Source organism: Rhinolophus hipposideros, assembly GCF_964194185.1.
Source record: "Rhinolophus hipposideros genome assembly, chromosome: 11".
Taxonomy (NCBI): Eukaryota; Metazoa; Chordata; class Mammalia; order Chiroptera; family Rhinolophidae; genus Rhinolophus; species Rhinolophus hipposideros.
Window position 1 is genome coordinate 32486657 of NC_138057.1, and position 24304 is coordinate 32510960.

A 24304-nucleotide genomic window follows, 5' to 3' on the forward strand; every position below is an offset into this window, starting at 1 on the left:
CTTGATGGTCCAAATAAATAAAGATTAAGGCAATCATCTGGACCCCACAGGCACATGTAAACAGCAAATAGTAAGATTTTGTTCTCTCTCTCTCTCTCTCTCTCTCGGTCTTTCTCAGGCCATAGACTTTTCCCTATTCGGACATTGCAAGACATAACTGCCATATTCCATTCTGTTGAGTTAGGCAATATAACCCCTTAGCTCTTCTCCTGCACCATAGAATCAATAAAATCACTAAGAGATTGTGAGCCAAATGGCTTTGTTTTTCATGCAATACTCAAGTCCTTTACAGAGCCAAGGCAATTAAAAGAATGTACTGGTGTTTGTTATTGTTATTGGCTTTCTTTTCATTTATTTTGATTTATTTTACTTTATAGGTGATGAAAGCAGGAAATATCAATGCAGATTGAGAAGTGGTCATCCACAGGTGTCCTTTGCTTCCCAAATAGGAGGTCTTTCGGTCCTATCCATTAACAACTTAGGACACTCTCAAATCAACATGCCTTTCTTGACTGAGATAGCCTTCTGGTTTAAAAGAGAGAAAGTAATAGTTCCATAGTCCTGAATAGGGGAAGTGAGTTAGGTTTAAGTTCTTATAAATAAATAAAGCTCTCTTATAAATAAAGCTCTCCAAATTTTTACTTAATAAATACATAGTGCTTACTATATGGTAAGATGTGCTCTAAGCACTTTGCAAATATTAATTCATTTATTTTAATGTCCTTAGTAACTCTATGGCTAGGTATATTTTTAAATCCCCATTATATAGATTAGGAAGCTGAGGCACAGAGAAAACAAGTAATGTACCTACAACCTCATAATTAGTGAGTGGAAATTTGAACCAGGGTTCCCATGTTTTTCACCCCTAGTTTAGGATTAAAGCTGTTTTTTAAAAAGGGTCAGGCCCCATTCTGTAGATCTATATGAACTGTAAAACATGAGGTGGGAGAGTAAAAACAACATATTTACTGCATGAAGTCTTCTAAGAAGAACATTACAACATAGTCCTCAACAACCACACACACACGCACACATACATGTGTGCAGGACCAGCTTCATGGGTGAGCAACCTACGTTGTAGCACAGGGTCCTGCACTCTTAGTTTAATGCTCTGCTTCAGCTGTCTCAAAATTCTTAATAATTTTTGAACAAGGAATCTTGTATTTTCATTTTGCAGTACACTCTGCAAATTATGTAGCTAGTCCTATACACACACACGCACGCACGCACACACACACACAAGAGGGGTCCCTGTCGTATTCATTACATCAGGGTAAAGTTATGGCTGTTTACTGGTGTAGCCCAGATAATTTACCAAATAACTGAAGTGAATGATGGAGAGATGGTACTGAATCTAAGCCATTTGTGTCTGAGGCACAATATAACATCCTTGGCAGTGAGCATCCAGCCCTGCATTGTGGCAAAACGACTTATTTCATACCCCTGATGGCATCAGCAGCAGGCTTTGCAAAATATCTGAAGGAGATCAGCACAGGCCTCCCCAAGATGGCTGCTTTAGCATGTGAATTATTTTGAGCTGTAGGAAATTGAGACCCTACAAGCCCAAGACAAACTTTGACCTCTCCCTTAAAGAATTTAAATTTGGGGCCTTGCCCATAATAAAAGTTATTACCAGAAATAACTTTTTATTACATATCTGTATGACAGGGCAAACTTCAAATTAATGAACATTTGCTTTTCTTATTGTCCTGCAATGGCCTTCCTCCTCTCTGAAGCACCAAGGTACCTTACCTCATCCTTAGCTTGGAATGCCATATATTCTTCGTTTTAGCTTTCTGTTCCTAAACCTCTCATGTATTTGGGGTTCCCATATGTGCATAGATAATTAAATTGGGTTATTTTCTCTTGTCAATCTGTCTCATGTCAATTTAATTATTAAACTAGCCAGAAGAACCTAGAAGGGTAAAGAAAAATTTCTTCCTCCCTGCATATTCTTCTTGTAAAAGGCTGAACGAAGAAATATTCTGTGTTGAGGTCACAAAATTTAGCCCACCACTGTTGAAAATTGGCTCATTCTTTTATTTTGCCTATGGTTACTTTTGCTCCTCCTGAACATCAATATAAATTAACGGGTTAGTAGGAATATAAATTCACTAGTCTAATCTAGATTAAATTTACTCCAATCCAATAATTTAAATGGTTTTCTCGCAGTACAGTTTAGTCTCTCTAGGAAAAAAAAAAAAGTTAAATGTCCTCAAAGGGCCTACCCTTTCTCCTGCCCATTTCTCTAAAATGGCATCCATGTGTGTAGGGCCAAGGGAGCTGGTGCGCCTTTGTGTGCTGGGAAGTGGGATAGGGACAGGACTCCTTGGGTGTGTGCTGGCTAGATCCACTGGGTCTCTGGGATGATTTTCTGTGCTCACCTGTGTAATCCTTGCCCTTGGAATCCTTGCTGTCTTTGAATGCTTCATTCTATGGCTGATTTGACTTAGGATCCGTTCTCTGGACTCAGGGATGCCCCGTGTGTTCTGTGCCTCCTTGTCTCCTTACACAGTTCCTGCAGCTCCACATCCTGCTGAGCCCCAAGTTGTGTCATCTGTCCTGTCTTTTGAGTTGGCAGTTCACCCCCAGCATCTCACCCAGCCATGGCAGACCTCACCGAATATCCACTGGCTTCAACTCAAATATCTGCACTTCATGAGAATGAAGAACAGCTTGGGAATGCTAAACTGCAGGCGCTCCTCTCTCTCTAACCCTGTTTGTCATGTTTGTGTGGCTGTGCCCTGGCTTGCCTTTGGGTTGGTCATCACTGACTTGATGCATTTCCCTCTGCCTTTCAGCCTAAGCTCAGAGAGGACAACACCAAGACATTTATATCTGGTTGCAACATTCCCTTTCCTCTCCTTCCCTCTCCTCCTAATGTTATCAAGGACAAGATGGGTGGGTTTTTCAAGTAATTCCATCATATCGTTTTTCCTTTCTTATTGCAGATCAGACTTAAAGGATAGTCTTGGCCTTGATATGTAAATGGGTCCCTCAGGAATTGGGGGGAAAATCCTGTCTCAAGAAAATGGCTCTCAGGGCATTGTCTTTGTTGTACAATCCGATTTCTAATGTCAAGAGCTGAATATTACCTCCTCTTCTCTTTGCATACCTTCTACTTTAATTTCTAATCTACTTTCAGACAGATGGATACCCGGGGCTGATTAGGGTACAGGGTATCATACTCAGAAAGGCAAAAAGAGAAAACCATATGAATATTTAAAGTTACTCCTCACATTAAAAACTGCATTCTTCATGACTTACTCTGCTTCAGGAGTGAGGAAAAACCATGTCTTGTTAGAATGTGTCTTCCTCCCTGGCAAAGGAAGGCTAACTGTTGGTTCTATACACTTTCACTTTGTTGCACTTGTTGGTCTTGAATATACTTCCAGTAGGATTAGAATATAACGACACACTCTATATGCCATTGACTGTACCTATAGTAAACTTACGAAAATCGGTATCAATTGTATTACTTACGAATTATTTGATCATAACAGAGATCCAAAAATAATGGCCTTAAATAAAGTAGATGTTTTATTGTTCCTACTTAATGAAAGTACACTCCTAGCCTGTCTGGCAGTTAGACAGAGCCATATGAATAATTCTGACCACTGAGCTATAATGGGGAAATGAAGTGTTTCATTTCTGGGCTGAAGCATAGAAAAGCAGTCAAGTAACCTGAGGAGCCTACATGTTCCAGATGGTGGAGCCACTGCACCTGGGTCCTTGAATGCTATGTGGATCAAAGCTGCCCCAGCTACTTGCAATGGACATGAAGTGAGACATTAATTTTGCTGTGTTAAGCCTCTGATATTTGGGGTTTAAATTGTTACTGCAGCATAATCTATCTAACCTGACCATTAGAAATGGGAAGGGCAGAAACAAAAGACACATATTGCTTCCTCCTGCCCACTATTAAGATTTTATGAAGTCTCACTGAACATCATTCATTTACATCTTACCAGCCAGAGCTGTGTTACAGGGCTACCTCTATCTGCATGGAAGGCTAAGAAATACCATTTCTTAACCTGGCGCGTGCTGTATCTAATAAGATCAGATTTCGTTATTAAGGAAAAATAGGATAGCTATTTGGTAGGCAACTAGCATTGTTTGACACAGTTACCCCTTTTGTTACCCATCATTCAGATACACACTTATTTCCAGTAGTGTGGAAATAAGATTTGTACCACCTCACAAAGCCAATTGTTAAAATTTCAGGAATTTTGTGAGTTCATGGTTAGGCACAGTCGTTATTAATAATTAAATAAACAAACAAATAAATTATGTTAAAAACAAAGGTAGTATATACTCAAAATTCAACACTTCCTAATTATTTTATTACATTTTGCTATTACATATGCTCTTGAAGTTTGCATCTATGTACAGATATAGTAGAGATACTTTAAAATAATACGATACAGTACATCTGTTGCAACGTGCTTCAGTGACATCACATTGTTATCTTGAAATTCAGTCACAGTGGGAGTATTTACATCATGGAAATGAGCAAATACTATAAATCTGGATTGGATTTATTGTTTTACTGATTGTCTAGACTTAAGAATGATGAGGAAAATATTACTAATGCAAATTATACTTAAAAGTATGTTGTGATAATAACCCTTGCATTGTATGTAACACCAACAATTGAGGAAATATTCTTCCAGTATTTGAAAGTTGCTCACATCATTGATGAACAAGTGGAATTCTGACGTACCTCTTTATTGCTTCACTTTCATTTTACTAAGTAACATAAACATATCAACCAGCTTTCATGTCTAGATGTTGGGACTACATTCATTTGTCAATGGCTTTTACAAAGAAAGGGCATTCTGTGAGAATCAGTTGGCTATAAGGAATTTGTGAAAATGAGTATTCCATATCCTTATTACTATTGTGCTATTATTATTACTATTGCTATGTGCTACACGTCCTTTATATCAGACAGGCAAGGACTGTCTCTCTTGCCATGGGATAAATTATTTGGATAGCCAATCTAGCTAACCCTTGTTATTCTCTCTGGGATGATCTCCCAAGGTTCCTGTTCCCCTGTTCCTCTGGTTCTCCCTTCTGGTTAAGAGGCCCTTCCTGGGGCTACAGTGCTTTCAAAGCCAACTTCCTATTGGTGTAGTTTTGGGGACCAAGCACTAGGGTTATGGATTTACTAGCCATAGACTGTTTTAAGCAAGTCATAGAGGGAGAGAAGTACTTTGGAAGTACAGTTCCCTGTAAACTTAGTATAGTTTTGCTCTGTTTGCTTCTGGTCAAGTCCAAGTTTAAGAAATAATAGCCAAAGGTCTTGTCCAGGTGTAGATTTTAAGCCGAAGGCATCTTCTTTGATTTGATTACAGATCTCTGTGCTCTGCTCATCTCCCTTGTCCTGTATTCAATGGCTGCTTCCTTGAGACAGCGGCCATTAGAATCAATAGGCTCAGGAGGGAAGGCAATGTCCTTGATTCATCCCCTCAGTGCCAGAAAGCTTTGTGCTGTTTTCCCATGGAGCACCAGTGTTTAGGCTACTGTTTGTCCATCACTATTTATAACTATTTCAAGGCTGAAGAAGAGAAGCAGTTGGCTTCAGGACTTGTTCTCCATAACTTATAGACCTCAGGCTAGGAAAGATTCCCTTGGAAAAATCATGTCTCTGTCCTTCTCTGCTTGTAGCAATAGCCCGGATTTTTCTGAAAGTGGTGGAGGTAGCCCTTGCCAATATATAAAATATTTGCTACCATTTCTGCTAATAATACAGCCTCAGTGAGTCCATTGCCTGCATTCCAAGTAAAGCAGGCAACGACGGCATCAAGTTTTCTGTCATTGTATAACAAAGATCACCGGCTTTCCAGCTTGAAGTAGCTGCGTGTTTATGGCCCAAAGCCCCATTTCTCACACCAAGTCAATTCCACATTTCGGGTTTGCCTAAAGCATCCAACTTTTAGATACCAGATTCCGTTGTCAGTTAGAAGTTATATATTCAGCTCTAAATCAAAGAAAATTTAAAAACAGTAGCATAAACATATTCATGATTTTGTTTTTCCCATCAAATGAGAAGTCTAGATGTAGATGATACAGGGCTGGTATGACAGCTCCACCACTTTGCCAGGGGGACTTCAGCATTTCATTCATCACACAGACGGGGAGAGGCAAAGGATGAAGTGTACATGCAGAAGTGATCTAGTCCCTTTATTAGGAACTTTACTACAAGCCCTTTGTGTAAAATAATATAATAATAATAATTAAAAAAATAATTACAATAGTAATTTCGGGTAAAATGGATCAAAATATCACCACAAATGGAAATCTGACAAAGCCACACTCAGACATATTAAGTTCAAATTTTCCTACAACTATAATTATCTTTTTACTAAAACTGGAACAATTTCTAAAGAAACTCTCTGGTTCAGTTGTCAAGGGCAACACTAACGTCAAATTTTGGACACTGGTAACCACAGAACTTTTTGTAAGGATTATTAAAACCAAAATTATCTATTGATGATTTGTTAAGAGACCTGCCTCAACTTTACAATCCTAGAGTAATCTCTGCATTTTATAAATTCAAAAGAACTTCCCAGCTGGGATGCAGTAATTTCATTTTCTCTCAAATATCAGTGTAATCACATAAAAGGGAAAAAAGCCCCAGGAGAAGTTCTCTTGCTATTAGCAATAACATATATAAAACTCTTCTCAGAAAAGGGTTGTTAATCATGTAATTGGAAAGGACCCTAAGAAGTCATGTATGCCATCTTGGACAGATAAATGAGTACTCTAACTTTAAAAATATATCCAAAGAAGATTTAAACTCTGCTTTTGTTAGCTTAATTATTATGGCTACTGCCTTGGAGCTATGTTAAAAAGCATTGATGATTCTAGTTTTCTCAAGATGTATTTATTGAGCATGTATGTCTTTGTAACACAGTAAGAAACAAAGCAATGTGAGATGCGGTCTTCAGCAGCAAAGAGATAAAAACATGGAAATTTACGATGGTGTGAAATAGCTTAAAAGAGATTCCTGGAGGAGGTAGAGTCTGTTGGGCTTTGATAGTCATAATTTGGAGAGTGAATCCCAGGATAGAGGACATTCCTATATATCCAGTTTTTATCAGATTGTTTCCATTCTTCATTCCTTATACTTACTTCACCCTTGCCTCCATTCTATCCACTTTGGTGCCTTGGTTCAAACTTTCATCTCTTTCCATCTAAACTATTACAATAAACTTTGAATTTGTCTCCCCTTCTCTACTCTTAATCACCAACGTCTTAAGCAATTCATACTCAACACTATAAAATAATGATCTTTAAAATATAGTCTAATGGCTTTTTCCACGCTGAGGTTAGGGTGAGGTGAGTAAAAGCACTTACCTTAGGTGAAAAATTTAAAGGGCTACCAGAATATTCATTAATCAAGATAAGTAACATTTAAAAGAAAAAAAAATAAAGTAAAAATTAATGCAAAAGAAAAAGTCAAAATTTTAAATAAAAACAGGATCTGAAAGTGCCATGCTAAGCCATACTGGAGTCTGAGACAAAAGTAAAAATGTGTGCCCCTAGATACATGTTTTTAAAATGGTTGCTTTTTAAAACATTAAGAAACCTTAAAAATATTCAAAAGTTGAAAACTAGGTATATTAAAACTCACAATATTATTATTTCAGGTTTAAATATTTTAATTATACCAAAATACAAACTCATCCATTCAACAGTATTTTCAAAATCTATTTCCTGCCTCAGTGGCGTTGCTCATATTACTACTTCTGCCTGGAATGTTCTTGTCCAAATGTATACCAATAAATAGTTATACATTTTCCAGAAACAAACTTTTCATTTCCTCATGCCCTCTATTCTTAGGCAGAATTGACCACTCTTCCTTTGTGCTTTTTGCTGTAGCCTGTATTTACCTCTATCAAAACATCTGTAACATTTCAGGTATATGTATTTTATTTGTCTTCCACCAGAATAGGGGTACCTATGCTAGTTACCTACCTATGCTCTTATTAATTATTTCACTCATTTCTTTGGTGGGGGCAGGCACATGTGGAGCAGCTGGCACTGTCTGGCTTTCTCTGGCTTTGGGGTAGGGGAGAATGTGGAAATGGGGTAGCTGAGCCCCTTCCTATCTGTAGCCCCCTGGCTGAATGAGCTGGTGAGCTACTGGGGTAAATGGGGTTGGCAGAGTGGCACTCACAGACATTACCAATATACAGAGGGTACCAAAAAAATGTATACAAATTTTAAGAAAGGAAAAAATCTATTAAAATTGTAATACTTGATATATACCAATAACGAAAGATGAACACAAGTCACATTTGACTTCTGCAATTACAAAAGGTCCTCTAAGTGGTCACCATCAGCGTCCAGACACTTCTGAATATGGCGAACTACTGCTTGAGCAACATTGACCAAAGTGTCCTCTTGTATACATTTTTTGGCACCCCCAGTATATATATATAATATTTACAGTATATATCATTGATTCCAAATCAAGAAAATTGCAATATTAAAATTAGTAAATGTTTACTTAAATCTCTACAAAAATGTTTGAAACATAAGAAATATTTTATTTGCTCCACAATATGCAAAGAAGATAGCAGCACTGAAATGAAAGTGTTTAATTAAATACCTCTAAATTGTGGCATTAGGTCAACTAGCTGAGGGCTACTCAACTCAGCTCTCCTATATATTATATTTAATGTGGAGTTTGAGTGTATTTTAATATATGTAATAAAAGATAGGTGACCTCCATAAGTAAGAGTTCCTAGAGCCTGAGAATGATCAAAACAACCTGGTCTGCATGCTCAATTATAGTTCAAAGAATGCTGACCATTATCTGTGTACCACCTCACAGGTGAATTCTGAACGGTGCGTTAAGGTCTATAGGAAATGGCTACAATTCAGTGATTTTTAAGCATCTGAGCCTGAACCATGAATTAGAACTTGATGTAAAATACCATAGTCCTTAGTTAATCTGTTTTTTCAGTTAATACTGTGTTAATTTAAAAAAGGAGTTTAAAAATACATTTCAATTAAAACAAATGCTATTAATGGCATATAGTTACATACTAAATGCTCCTCAGTAATTGGCATTACCGATATGAGATGATGCGCTGATTTCATCTACAAGTGCTTATAAAATGCATTCTTTGCTTTTACCCCACCGGGAATGGGGAAGCTGGTTTTGGATGCCATGGATAGCAAGTACACCTAGGTTGAATTTAGTCACCGAATAACAGAATAGCCTATAGCATCAGTCACTAAGAACATTAGCCAGTTTTTTAAACTATTTTGCAGTGCAGCATCTATAAATTGCTACACTTGTGCCATTTTTAGAAGCCTGTTCTTAAGGACAGCATCTTTAACCATGTCATGAACTAATTTACAGGCCAAGTATGGTTGATTTCTCGCTATGGTAGTGAAGTGCATAGGTGATAGGGTACTAGTCTGAGCAGCAGTGTCTCATTGGCAAAGGCCTGGAGTACCTTAGCAGGTACCTGCAGTACCTTAGCAGGTGTGATTGTCACACTGGCGAATGCCAGAGGTGACCTGCATTATAATTTTATTGCCATGGACCAATGTTGGCAGTAACTAAAGGCACATCTGGAAATGACTACTCATACCATTTTCCAGGTGAATAAGTTGTCTTTCAGCAACTGTATCTGGATGACTAAGGTAATGGAAGTTTAATTCATAAGAGAGGAAGAAAAGGGTCTTTACTATTATTCCTGCCTTGGCAAGGATTCAAGGGGGTTCAACTCTGGAAAGAACATGATTTGGAATCTGAACCATTTAATTCTGGTTTTCTCTGCTGAGTCAATTGAACTGAGTTATTCCTGGACATTAAATCACTGGAAATACTCATTTCCTTGGCTCATTTTGTGCTATCTCCACAAAAAGCTTTCATTTCCCTAAAATTCCTACTAATGGTTGTTTGACAGAGACTGTGCATATTTGTAAACCCCTGATTTCTGCTAAACATTTGCTTTTTTTTTTCCTTCCTTTCTTCATCTTACAGATTAAATAATCAGGGCCCAGTGATTTCCCCAGAGTCACATAGTGCTTGGGTGCTAAACCTTTCACTACATGTCACATTTTGTGTCTAGTCAAAGGGTTTTTTTCCACTTGGGTCTCAACGTACCCTTGGCTATTTCTTCAATTTCTTAATTCAAATTCTGAAAAGGCCAAATAGAACTGTTAATGTTCACATTCAACAAAAACATCTGTTATAGGCAGTTGCTGACTGACTAGTAATATTCATCGTCTCTGCCAGATCTAAATTGGACCTGGGAGAATTTCCACATTTGCTGGTAAACTATTAAAGGTTCCATACTGTAGCATTTTCCAGAGAGAAGAAAGAGCTCACATATCTCTTCTTAACGCCTCTGAAGAAAATTGCCCCCAAATGGTCAACTGTACCTTTTTGTGGGCGGGAAAAGAGGATTTCACAAAAAATGAAATCTCTCTGGCCTTGGCTCTGAAGGTAACTCCTTTGCCCAGTGCCAAGTCTAGCAACTAGGTATACATGTACCCACATAGTCTGCGTCCCCTCATTACCATGGGTAATGAACGAATCAGTCTGCATCCCAAGCCAGCCACTCCACTTGTACACACATTCTTATTCTTGTTCTCCTGCTTGCGGAACCTCCTTCTGGTGCTACTCCTTTCCCCTGATCAAAAATTCCGTCTTTTCTAGATCCTTCACGTTAGCATACATAGAAGCTTTAATATCTCTCATTGAAAAACAAAACAAAAGAAAAAAAAAACCCTCTCCTTGATTTCATATCTCCTCTAGCCAGGTCCCATTTTTCTGCTACCTTCTTTATTGTGAAATTTCTCAAAAGGGATGCCTACGCTTCCTGTTTTCATTTCTTCACCTTTTATCTCTCCTTAGCCCACACCAATCAGACCCATCACTACAACTCCACTGAAACCAGTCTTATGGAGGTCACCAGTGGTAGGGTGACCATATGTTCTTGTTTTCTCAGGACAGTACCAGTTTACACCTATTATCTTGGCAGAATTATTAACTTCCATTTTACTTGCTAAAAAATCATGGGTTGGACTATAAATTACTTGAACTATAAATCATCATACCAATGACCTCCATCTTGCAAATTTTACTGGTTTCTTCTCTGTACTATTTTTCTCAACATCCTGGCTGTGCTTCTCTGACCTCTAAATATTGGCACACTGCCAAGCTGTCAAATCACCCCCCTCCTCTCTTTTTTTCTCTCCTCTCTCCTCTTCTCTCTCTTCTCCTCTCCTCTCGCGTTACCTCCCCTCCTGCTTCAGGGCCTTTGACCTTGCAGTTCTCTCCACCTGGGAAGCTCTTCCTCTGTGCCTCCTAATGGCTTTGCTCTCTTGCTTCATTCAGGTTTCAACCCCCCTAATAAATGTAGCATTTTCTCCATTCCCTTACACTACTTCATTTTTCTTTCACTCTTATCACTACTCTACATTGTACTGGCTTTGTATATATTTATTTTTTATCCCCTCCATTATAATGCAAGTTCAGAAAATAAAACAAAGATCTTGTCTGTTTTGTTTATCCCTAAATCCATAGTGTCTACTTTAGTATCGCCATATAGTAGATGCTCAATAAACACTTGCTGAAGGAATGAAAGAATTAGTTTTCAATCGAACGAATTCAGAATTCTGGACACTCCTCATCTGATCAAGTACCTGTTTCCCTCTTTACTTGTTGAATATGAGTTCTATTATCTGCATTTTTTTAGACCTGCATAGTTGAAAATACTCTCAGAGCCTGTAAACTCCCATATGACAATAGTTGAAGGAGCTAATTAATGAAATTTAGCCTCCAAAGAGCTACACATCTGAGTGCCTGACTTTCTTGTGTCCCTTTTAGACATACAGGCATATCCATGTTGAACTATAAATATAAGAGTGAATTTCCCAGTTGTGAACAGTCCTGGACTCTCTTCCTTCCTAGTTTCTTACTCAGTCTCCACATACATTTGAATTTGGTTTCATATCTGACTCTAAACCTACCTTTGAGTGAGGACTGGGGTGAGAAAGAGAGAGAGAGACAGCAAGAAATACATATATAACTCTCCCAGCTCCCAAGAGAATGAAAACATATTGAAACTGTCAGAAGAATCACAGAATGGTCAAAAGTATATTTAAAAAATCAATTAATTATGTAAAGTGTGGAAAAAATAGACATTAGCATCTTTTACCAGTAGAAAAATCTATCATGACTACACCTAAGCAAGTAGTATCTTCTTCTCATCTTCAATTTTTGTCACGTGAATCTGTCTCCCTCAAGGTTAGTGAACTTTAATTCTCCAGCGGGCCTTATTCTCTTAGTGGTTTACATCAGCTTGTTCTCGTTCTGAAAGCTCAAGGCCCAGCAGTGGTCCGTTAGCTGGCATTTCAGCTGGGACTCATGAAGCGTGTTGTTGATTGTGTGGAGTGATCTGAGCACATGCAAAGTTTTAAAGTGCTTTATAATATTTTAAATAAGAGCCATTTAAATTGCAGAATAAATAAGGTTTGTGATGACAAAATATTTTAGTACAAAGACACCAATTCAACTGGAGAAGACTTAGATATGACAGCTCACCATGACCTAGATGTAATGCCCTTTAAGACTGCCATCTCTTGCCCTGCTTTTATATTCCCTAAAGGAACTTCTCACTATTAATTTAGCTTCCCAGTTATTCTGAAAGCAGGAAATAAGTATCTCTGTGGGACTTCCCTCCAAAGTAAGTTAATAACTGGTCATTTGCTCTTAGCCTTTCAAATATTAATACCTTTAAGTTCAGTAATTCTGTTTTATTTCCTATGGAAAGAATCAGCAATATAGTTAAAAACTTCATATAAGATGCTTTATGACAGCATTATTTACAATGGTGAAAAATTTGGAATAACAAATGTTATATGTTCTAGAGTGGTCTGGTGAAACACTTCCTATAAATTCTTATGTGTGCTATCACTACAAACATTTTCATGTCTATATAATTTTTAAAATGCTCATAATATGAAATATATTGAAGATAAAACTCTACTTAGTATGATCCATGGTGTGTATGTGATGTCAAGTACTGTAAAGAAAGATACCAAAATGTTAATGCTTGCATCAAATGATAATTAAAACGATGGTTTTTATTCTACTTTATATTCATTCTTTCTCTTCTATCTTACATATTTTTTTATAATGTCTAAATATTGCATGAGTATGTAATACTTTTTAAATCAGAAAACTCTACATAAATTTACATCTTTTATGTAGTATTTCAGTCAAATGATTTTTTTCTGAGATATATTGCATTTTTTCCTACACATTTTCCCCCGGTAAGAAGAATAAGTTTACTTTGTAGAGGTCACTAAGCTCTAAATTAGTTATACAGATCATTAATGAAGGAGTCCCTAAGAATATGCAATTTTAAAATGTGATTTAAATAAAGACATAAATGCCACAGTGCAGGAAATTGTAAGAATTTTCATCTTTAAGTGTGATTACAGCAATGAAATGATACAATTAAAATTATTATTCAAAATCCAAATGCCTAGGTATCTGTTACTCATCAGATGTGTAAGGAGTTAATTTCCCCCCCCCCAAAAAAAAATAAATGAGTAAGTAACACAAATTATGACATATCTATTCTTCCTACCCTCCCATCTCTGAAAATATCCAGAATTTGCTTTAAAAGCTATGCAAAAATGGCAAACCACCATACAGATAAAAGATCAAGGGAGGGAATGAAAGATGAAGCAGCAGATGAGATAATAGACAAGATAATTACAGAGCTTTAAAAGCCTCGGATTTATTTTTAAGATATAAGAGCTCTATTTAGAAAAGCCCGTAGCTAACTTTATGTGAATCTTGAATGAATTGTTCTGAAACATGCGAATAGTAATGAAATGAAGGAAAGTTTACTTTGTTTTCTGCAAAATGTCTATCTTGGCTGGCCCCATAGCTAAGGTGGCCCAGTGATGGTTATTCCTTTACACATAGGGTTAATGCCACTGACTTCCTGGCTAGGAGTTGTGTAGGATGAACTATTTCTTTCTGATTTTCCACCATGGCCAACACAATAAAATTGCTCTTTTTGGAAGGATTAGGAAGCTTCTTTCTGTCCCTCTCACTACTCCCTACGAGAGGAAAAGTTGAAAAGTTGTGAGATGAAGAACAAACTAATACTCTTATTTTTGAGCTGGCCTGTTCTCAGACAGGACCTACTCTTGTTTCTGGACTCCCCCCTTGGCCCCATGTAGCTCTGGCCTACACCTGAGAGTCCTATATTTGTTCTTCTTAGGTTAAATGGGCAACCCATATTCCAGATGCAAGGCCTACCAAACATTAAAAAATGATCATTTGATGTCTGACTCCATTGTCTAATTTTGTTAGGTGTATCCAAATTCAGAGAGGGAATAGGGTTTGACTGCTGCTTAATTTAGATAACCCCAGAATGCTGCATTTTCTTGAGTCGTCTTAAATTTATACAAACCTGCCCACATTATTTCAGGACAGACCTCTTATATAAGCAACAATAATATCAGGATGAAGATTGTCAGTCTTGTCAATCACATAAAAGAATGAGCTTTAGGCCACAGAACACCCTCTAGTTCGCACATTTTAATTAGCAAAAATTATAGGTATGAATTAGGTGAAAGTGGGTTTTTAGAAAACAAAATCTCAGCATTCTTGGGAAGAATGGATTATCAATGACTTTAGGATTAGAGGGAACCTTGTGGCTTTTGGACAAGAGAATGATTAGAAATTTATTTTGGAATGTCATTTATGAGGAATTTTAATCTGGTTCAATTCAGGATCCAAATCTATGGGGTAGCGATATTATGCTCAAAATGTAATACCTACCTTTTCAGCAATAGACTAATTTAGAGCCACAGTCCTTGACTCTGTGAAGATGTATGTCCTTAAGTGTAGGTAACATAACCTAAAAAGAGAATGTTAGATTAGTCCTGGTCCTCCAAGAAGCAGATACCAAGACAGGCAAAAGTTTTCTTAGAGGAAACAGCCTGTGTGAGAAAAATAGGGAGAGAGCTGGGAGAAGTCTTCAGTCCTGATGCAAGTCTGTCAATGCCTGAGGGAGAGAAAAACAGAAAGGTTGAATAGAAGCATCTCAGGCAGCAAGGCTGTCAGGGAGTCCTGTCAGAAGATTCCTGGCTCTCCCAGGAATGGGCCTTCCTTAGTCTCCCTTCCCCACTCAGCTATTGACTGACAGCAGCAAACGGTGGTGGCCTCGGCACCAATCACAACCATGGTGATGGATTTCAGAGTGTCCCAGCCGAGGCTCTTGGTCAATTCACTCCTCATACTAGGGCGTCTGTGAGGCTCATTACCGTAGCCACCAGGTCCAGGATTTGGCAACCAAGAGGGACAAAACTAGATTGTTTTCAAAGCTATATTCCCACTGTAGTTTGCTAAGATTATCCCACCAGCAGAATATTATTTTCACTTACCTAGGGAAGAACTGATTAAGAAATTCATTGTTTTTAGTATGTCTTGGACATAACTAAGAAAGATTCAGAAGAAAACAGTTTGCTAAGGAACAAGACAAGCTCAAGGGGTTTTCAGAATTTGGCAAGAATAATTTATTTGTGCTCCCCCACCTACCACAAGGTAAGATAGTGCATATAGCATTCCATACTGTTCTTTCATCAAGGAACGTGCTTACTCTGAATACTAGGTCCTGGTTACCTGCTAAATATCTGAATTCCCAATGTGTGGTGTGCATGTATGTGAGATGCTTTGTGCCGAGGAGCTGAGAAGAGAAGCAGAGAGAAAGATCTGAGATCCCTAGAGCTAAAACACATGTCAGTAATCAGTCAATAACTAGCTGGCACATGTGGAGCTAAATTTAAACATATGTTTTTGGTTTAAAAAAACCTTGTTCTGACTGCCAAAGGAAGAGAGGATCTTAAATTTTTCTTTTAACCATCCTGAATTTATAATAGGGTGGTCTTATGAAGCAAAACATAATAAAATGCATTTATCGGAAACACATTTATGCTTGTACCAGAAGAACAGGGTCATAATAATTTATCTAAGAGTTTTACGGTGGATTATGCTAGGCATTTATTTTCCAGAGCTTTTGCATATTTCACATAGGCCTGCGTAGTGTAATTTTTACAATGGGTTCCTCAGACGAATCATGCTTACTACCTCCGAGATCTTTTTTCATCTGAGTATGCCAGAATGATGTTTCTTTTTTGTAAAGTGAGAATCTGAAATGGCTTGTAGGATACATTGTCATCAGATCTCTTGACTTTACCATGTGATGGGATGGGGCATAAATTTTCTCTAAAACAGATATGGGGCGTGGTCATCCTCTCCATATAGAGTAACTTTCTGGATCACCAAGGTCACCCGAGACCAGGGCATTTGGCTTTCAGAACTCTTCACCCTTATTAAGTAGCTCTCTCTGAGTTGTGCTCCAGCATTCTGCCCTTGACTTCACCGGATGGAAGTTTAGTTTTTTTTTAAAATGTGACTATGTGTAACTTGCTGTTTTATATTGCAAAGATATTGTTGAGGTTATTGTTCATTATATGAAAATAGCCCCTCCTTTTGGGAGATTTCTTACTTGTCTCAATTCTTGGAAAGACTGTGTTTCTCCGATATACCTGATAAATGTTTCTCTCAAAGGCACTTAGAGTCTTGATTCGGATCATGTTTTCCTCTCTGCTTTGGCTACTGAGAAGCTCAGAGGCAAATTCACAATTGGTTTTCAACTCTTATGCAGACTTCATAGTGCATATGCCTGTGTCCTAATTTTACTCCAGTTCACTCTACACGTGGTTGTATTGCTCTTTGCTTCATTGCACTTCACAGGTGTTGCTTTTTTAACAAATTGAAAGCAAGACCCTTTACGAGCAAAAAGATTTTGACTCACTTTTTTGTCACACTCACTGTTACAGTGTTCTGGAACTGAACCCACAGTATCTCCGAGGTATGCCTGTACTCATCTTTTTTTATTTTTTATTGAGGTATAGTTATTTTATTTTCTATTGATGTATATCACTGTATTGGTTTCAGGTTACAATATAATGGTTTGAAATTATCTTTACTTTCTTGTTTTTTGATTGTATTGTATTCCTTTGCACTCCACAGCAACTAGCTCTTGGAAAAATGTGGTGTAATTTTTTAAAAAATATAAACTGTCTGGAGTTCTACAATGAACCTAAAACCAAATTCAATTCATTCCAGATCCCCAAGGATCTTCTCTTTTTCTAGGGCTGCAAATGGTATGGTAGCTCATTGTTTAGAAGAAGGCAGTTGAATCACAGCACACACCATCTTGTCAGAGAACATGTCTCTGGTTTACTGAAATGAGAATGTTAGTGGGTCCTGACAATAAATATACAGATGCATTCCATGAGTGTGTGTGTGTGTGTGTGTGTGTGTGTGCACGTGCGCGCTTAGTAGTAGTAGTGGTAGTAGTAGTAGTAGTAGTAGTAGTAGTAGCAGCAGAAACAGAGGAGGTTTTGAGATTTACCAGATGATAAACAAACAAACAAAATGGTGACATTGTTACTTGGTTGCTTTTCCTACATCTCCATCCATCAATTTTTAGTCTTTCAAAACTGAGTCACGTTGGCAAGTTCAATTCTCTCTAAAAGCACATCTCTTGCCCTTGGATTGCCACTCACTGGGGTATCTGAATTCTTTCTTTTGTGTGACACACACTTTTACTTCTGAACCCAACCCTCTTCATTGCTCTTCCCAGCTTGGCTTTCCCTCCTCAGTTTTCTTCTGTTCTTCACAGCCTTCCACACTGAGCAAAGTAACATCTGATGCTCTCGTTACACACCTTTTTTTTTCTTATAGGGAGGCCATTACAAATTTACAAAGATAAAAATAACAATATAAATGAGGTATTGTGCAAATCTTTTTAAAAGCCTACAAAAACAGCAGAAAGAAATCAATTAGAATTGCCATGGCAACTACCAACAATTTTATATGCAAGAATGAAATAAAATAAGAAAAGTAACAAAATAGAAAAAGCATAAACTGATTGAAATACCATAAAATGTTTATCAAGTAAACACTATAGAGTGAAGACTCATTAAAATTGATTTTATTAAGGTAAATGAAATATAGCTTAACGCTTCATTACAAACAAGCTAGGTAATAGTGAAATAAACTATTATTGATGAACTCTTCATGATGTCATTTTCAGTTAAATTATTTTTAGAAAACAAGGTTAGACAGATTGGGAAAGTAAACTAAAATATATAAAATGCAATTTAAAATAATATTTTTCTAGGGGAAGATTTCTTGACTTCTAAGAATGTGTAAAGCCCATATATTAAATTTGATAGAGGTAAATTAAAGCTGTGGGGCTTGGTATATGACAGAAATAGCTGATGGAAGTCAGAAAAGAACACAGAAGTCTAGAATATGTGTGATCTGGGTTTCTCTTCTTATCCCCTAGAGTTAGGACAACTCCCCTGTCCTACACTAGTGTTCTCAACCCTGCCTGCACGTAAGAATTATCTGGGTCATCCAGAGGTATGAATCCCAACATAATGATACCTGGAACCCATCCCAAACCTATTACATTAGAACATGTGGGGGCATTTCCTGGGCATTAGTATTTTCTAAGTCTTCCACACAATTATACATGTAGCTAGCAGTGAGAACAAGAGGGTTGAGTCCCTCGCTCAGCTTGCTTGTTCTCCTTACCCTCCTAACACATTACCAGGACATGCCGTATCTCCTTGTGTGGTAGTCAGAACAATGCCTCCTCCCCATAGATGTCTGTCTCTCAATCCCTGGAATCTGTTAATGTGTTAGGTTATATGACAAAAGGGAATCAAGGTTGCAAATAGATTTAAAGTTGCTAATCGGCTGACCTTAAAATAAAGAACTTATCCAAGTGAACCCAATATAATCACAAGGGTCCTTACAAGTAGAAGAGGGAGGCAGAAGAAAGAGAACCAGAGAGATCACAGTATGGGAAGGACTCAGCTGATCTGCTAGAGCAAGGGGGTCCCTGCCAAGAACCATGGGCAGCCCCTAGATGCGGGAAAATGTGAGGGAATGGATTCTCCTCTGGAGCATACAGAAGAGATGTAGCCTCAACAACACCTTGGTTTTAGCCCAGTGAGACCCATTTCGGATTTAAAGCATATAGAACTGTAAGATGATCTGTATTGTTTTAAGCCACTAAGTTTGTGGTAATTGGTTATAACAGCAACAGAAAACTAATACATCCTGTCTCCATCAGTTATCCAAAAAATATTCCTGGGTGGTTCAAAAGAGTCAGTACGACTCTTACACCTAAGATGTTTCTGTCTCTTCTGCCCTGCTGCTATTGTGAATTTGCCCTTTGCAGTCCCACAGAATATTCTAATTCACTCTGAGATGCTGCCTCACTGTCCAGATTCCCATTCAGGGAATGGACACTGTCATCCTTTAAGAGATACAGCTCCTTCCACTTTTATTTCAGCCAGAAGTTCCCTACAGGTTTTCTTCCTCAACTGCTTCATTAATGGTCAGCTTTTCCACTGATCTCTTTTCCTTCCAGGAATCTACACCTTCAGGGTTTATATAACTTTCCCAATTCTAACCTGAAAACAAAAGCTGGCTGATTAATCCTTCTTTTGGGGGACAAACGACTACTCAGCTTCTATTCCTCCATCACTGCAGGGTGCAAGGGGTCTCATTTTACCCTTTGCCCTTCAAAACAGGATTGACTTGCCTTGCGCCAAACTCTTGAAGTATATAGCTCGCTTCAGATTCCAGGACTTCTTTATCTCCACTCTTTCTAGAATAGGAGTTCCAAAGTTGATTTTCTGGCAAGTTCTTTTTCCATATAAGAGTAAAACACACAAATTAATTAATCTATATCAGGGCTTCCTGTTACATGGCATCTCCCACGGTAACCTGTGGACTCACAATACGATTCAGCTAAAGCAAAACTTTGTTTAGTTTTCATAGGATCTTTTGGCTACTACAACAATGTTTATACATCTGACAGCTTCGGATGAGTTAGAGAGTTGCATAAGGAGTATTAAAATTAAAAAAAGACATCACCATTGAAGATATTATTCGGAAAAGAACACTAGGGTTCTCACTCTGACATAATGGCATCATGTGTTTGATGGGTGATCTCAGCTTTTGTTTAGTCACCAGACTGGGGTCCATCTTCATCCATGCTACCATCCAAATCCTATGAGGGAAAAACTGGATACTGATTGTGAATGGTGGTGTGAAATATTTTACCTCAAATTCCACTCCTCCTGTAAATTTCTCTCTGAAGTGAAAACATCCGATGTATTTGTAGTTCTGCCCTAACACAGGGATGATCGTGTTTTCAAGTATAATGATACTGTTTTATGGTTGCTCCTACCTTGAAGTAAAACATAATTAGTATGAAATTGTTGAAAGCCCACATGTGAAAATACCATGGTGGATGTATCGATGTACTATGTATGGTGCGGTAATTAATGGGGTAGTGGGGGAAAATACGGGGAAGAGGGAGTGCGTGAATAAGGGTAATTGATTGACTATAAACTAGGGAAAGCATGTTTATTATTTATATTTATTATTTCTTACCTTTCAAGTTTCAGAAGTAGAGATTTAGTTATGGGTAGAAATAGGACTGGGTTATGGTATGTAAGTTCTATCTCAACAGAGCTGTTAATTTGAAAAAAAGTACAGGGTACCTGCTTCCACTTTAGATCCAGTCTCTCCTCTAGGCTAAGATGAGCTAGAATCTCAATCCAATTTCAGGAAAAAGGAAGCATAATGGGAATAAAGGAGTGTATGCCATCAATTCTTTTTCCTGTCACTTCAGCAAGTGACATGCACTGCTGTTTAATTTAATCCACTCTCCTAGAACAGGCAAACCTTATTTAACTTCATGTAAAGTGTTTACCAATGCAAGAATCAAGTTTAAACATGAATGATTATTTAAAAGTCCTTAATGGGCTCCACTTAGAACTAAAGGTACAAAAGAAAGCATTTTATTTTGTTTCTCTCTTCAAAATAGAACAGGCTAATATCAGAGCAAATGTTATAATACAAAGATAAATTAGAATCCTCAGTTGTTTCTTCATGAAGCCAAGAGAAAACATGGAATTCTTGTAGGAAAAAATTATATAAGTCGGTTATAAGGTCCAGAGTACTCTAAAAGAATAATGGTATGTTGGGAATATATATGTGTGTGTGTGTGTGTGTGTGTGTGTGTGTGTGTGTGTGTGTGTATGTATATATGTAGATGTATATATTCATGGTCAACATAGTCATCATATGTTCTGTATAATAACAGTTAAATGTAAGAGTTTAACAATAACAACAACAAAAAAAGCAATTCAAAGAAAAGTGATATAAGCATGGTTTACTAAAGTTAGCAGATTAAAAACATAAGGTCTAATTTTTCTTTTTTGTTGTTGTGATTTTAACTTTATGTTGACATAAAGGAAATACATTGCAATGATTTTGGTGTTAGCCAGACCTGAGTCAGTTCTACCATTAACCAGCTTTTTGAAATTTTTACTTGGGGCAAGTTACTTTATTTCTCTAAATCCTGGTTTCCTGAAAAGTAAAGGAATGAATAAAAAAATACCTTGAGTGGTTATTGAGAGGAATTAATGTATATAAATTATCTGTACATAGTTGGTGCTCTTTAAATATTAGTTTCCTCCCTTCCCTTCAATATGTTTAATAACAACTGAAAATTACTATTTTGGGAAAATAAGAAAGGAAAGAAATAGGGAATAATAAGAGAAGTCAAATAGGCAGGAAACATGAAAGATGGTGAGAGGTTTCTTATTGCATTTACTTACATGATAGGAGATTAACCAAGCCTATCATAAACTAATTTTTCTCAATATTCTTCCATCTTGGTGTGTGTGTGTGTGTGTGTGTGTGTGTGTGTGTGTGTGTGTGTGTTTGAGACACAGATCCCAGAAATGGAAATGGAACCAAATTAAATGCATTTAAAATCAACATGAGGATTCTTTTCACTCAAAAAAGCAAATATGTAAAACCTGAAGCAGTAGTTTCAAAGTGTGAAACACAAAATCAATATAATGGTCTTAAACAGCATTTACAAAGATTAAGTAGAGTAGAATGGAACATTTCAGAATGTATGAAACTTTAATTTCAAACAGATAGACACATACACACACAGAGAGAGAATGTATATGTGTGTGTCAGGTCACAATGTAAAATGTATTCCTTACTGTGCGTTGAGGTTAAAAAAAAAAGAGGTTAAAAACCACTATTCAAAAGGGGAAGAAATAGCTATGTTCCTTTTCAATAAATTAGATTCTCTCTTGGCCTTGTTCGAAGACAGTGTCATTGCTTCAGGAGAAGGCAGACTTTCTTCTGTATCCTTGTCCTTGAATCATGTCCAAACTATTCACATGTTATTTCAGATCCTGATGTACCTTTATCAATACTTCCATACATTTTATCAGGAGAGAAATGAAAGAAACATTGTCAAGTTGAAGTATGAAAAAAATGAGAAAGCAAATTATATTTTCATGTTCTTCCAATTCCTGATAGCTCTTCTGGAAGGTAGTATCAAACAAATATTAAGAAACGAGGAGTACAAAGTGGACTCATTCTGCTTTTTTCTGAAGACGATTTTCCCAAATCATTCAAAAGCCATAGATTGATGAAAGGATTTAAATGTACGGATAGATGTAAACTATTACAAAGGAATTGGCTCTGAAAGAGATGGGTCTTGATGGGGGAAAAAACAAACAAACCTGGCAATATGTGAGCTAACACTTCATGAACTTGTACTCTGGGCCCAACAGTCCATCATGTGCTTTAACAGAATTATCTCATTCAATCCTTAAACAAAGGCAGATAATGTATATTTTCACTTCACAGCTGAGAAAAATGAAGCTCTGATGGTTAAGTCATGAGCCCAGTCTAGCCACAATTCTAACCCAGGCCTGAGTTACATCCACCTCACCTTTTTCTTGGGGCATCTGTTCTTCCAGTTCTTCTTGCTTTTCTGCCTCTGCCCCATACACCACTCCTGTTAAAGCTTCATGCTTCCTCGTCGTGAGAACCTATTATCTATATTAAGTTATACCAAAACGCTGATAACCATGCTGGTATCCTCTTGTAAAAGGGATCAAACCTTAAATTAAAGAAATTCCTCCAAGGTGAAATTTCAAATATTGTGGAAAAAGTCAGAGAAATTTTAGGGGAAGAGGAAAGGGAGATAGATGTACTTTATGATACCCCTGTATCTTTCCCATGAGATACTGTTTAATTTTGCCAATCTTTAGTAGCTAGTTCTTTCAAGACGATGGGACGTTTCTCAAAATGTAATCTGCTTTGGGATCAACCTGACTCTTCCATTTGCTTTGCATTCCATATCTAAGTCCTCTTTACTTTGATTACACGCGAAAGCTTTTCTTGTATAAAACAAATTACAATTAAGTAGGCTGCCAAAATTTTTTGAAAAGTGTCAATTCAGCAGAGACCTCATTTTCTTCTCCTTTCAGTTCCACACTATACACCCCCAATTAACTCACATGCGAAAAAGTATTGACATAAAATTGAGTCAGTGGAAAGAAGTAGCCATTGTCTTTCTTCTAGCAATGCATGTTTTCCTTGTTGTAAAGTTGACATCCAGTCATCGTATTTTCAGGCCACAGTACTTTGAAAAATCCCATTCTATCCACAAACAAAGGTGCTTGGGCTCTCCTCCACCTCACTAGCTGCCACAGGTACCCTTTGGTCTTAGTGGTCCTGGTTCAGCAGAGAAGGGAAGCATCCTCATAAGATAGCCAGATGGTGATGACAGACTCATGGCATGGGACAGAAATTGCCCCGTGGGTTGTCAAGGGTTCTAGTAAAATTCCCACTCACTTGGTATTGGCATAAGCTCTGGGTGCAGGTGCGTTATATGTCCACTAATGCAGTCATGAAGCTATTCTATGTTTTCTATTAGTGTTGTTGTCTTGCCTTTCACAATTTGGTCTATAATCCACCTATAATTGATTTAGTTATGTTGTGCAATAAGGGTACATACAAATTCATTCTTTTTCCCATTTGAATATCTAATTGTCCTGGTTGCCTTTTTTGAAAAGGCTGTCCTTTCCCTTCTTCCCTGCAGTGCCTCCTTTGTCATAATTGAACAAAGGAGATGTGTATGTCTATTTCCTGCTGTCTCTGTCTTGCCCTAAATCTGTCTGTCCTTGCACACACTTTGCTAGCAGGTAGAGCAAGTGCTCCTATCTTGTCCTTCATCTTCAAGAATATCATGGCTATTTTTAACCTTTTGCATTTCCAAATAAAGTTGGAATCAGATTATCCAATTCCTCTAACCAATTACTTGGGATTTTGATT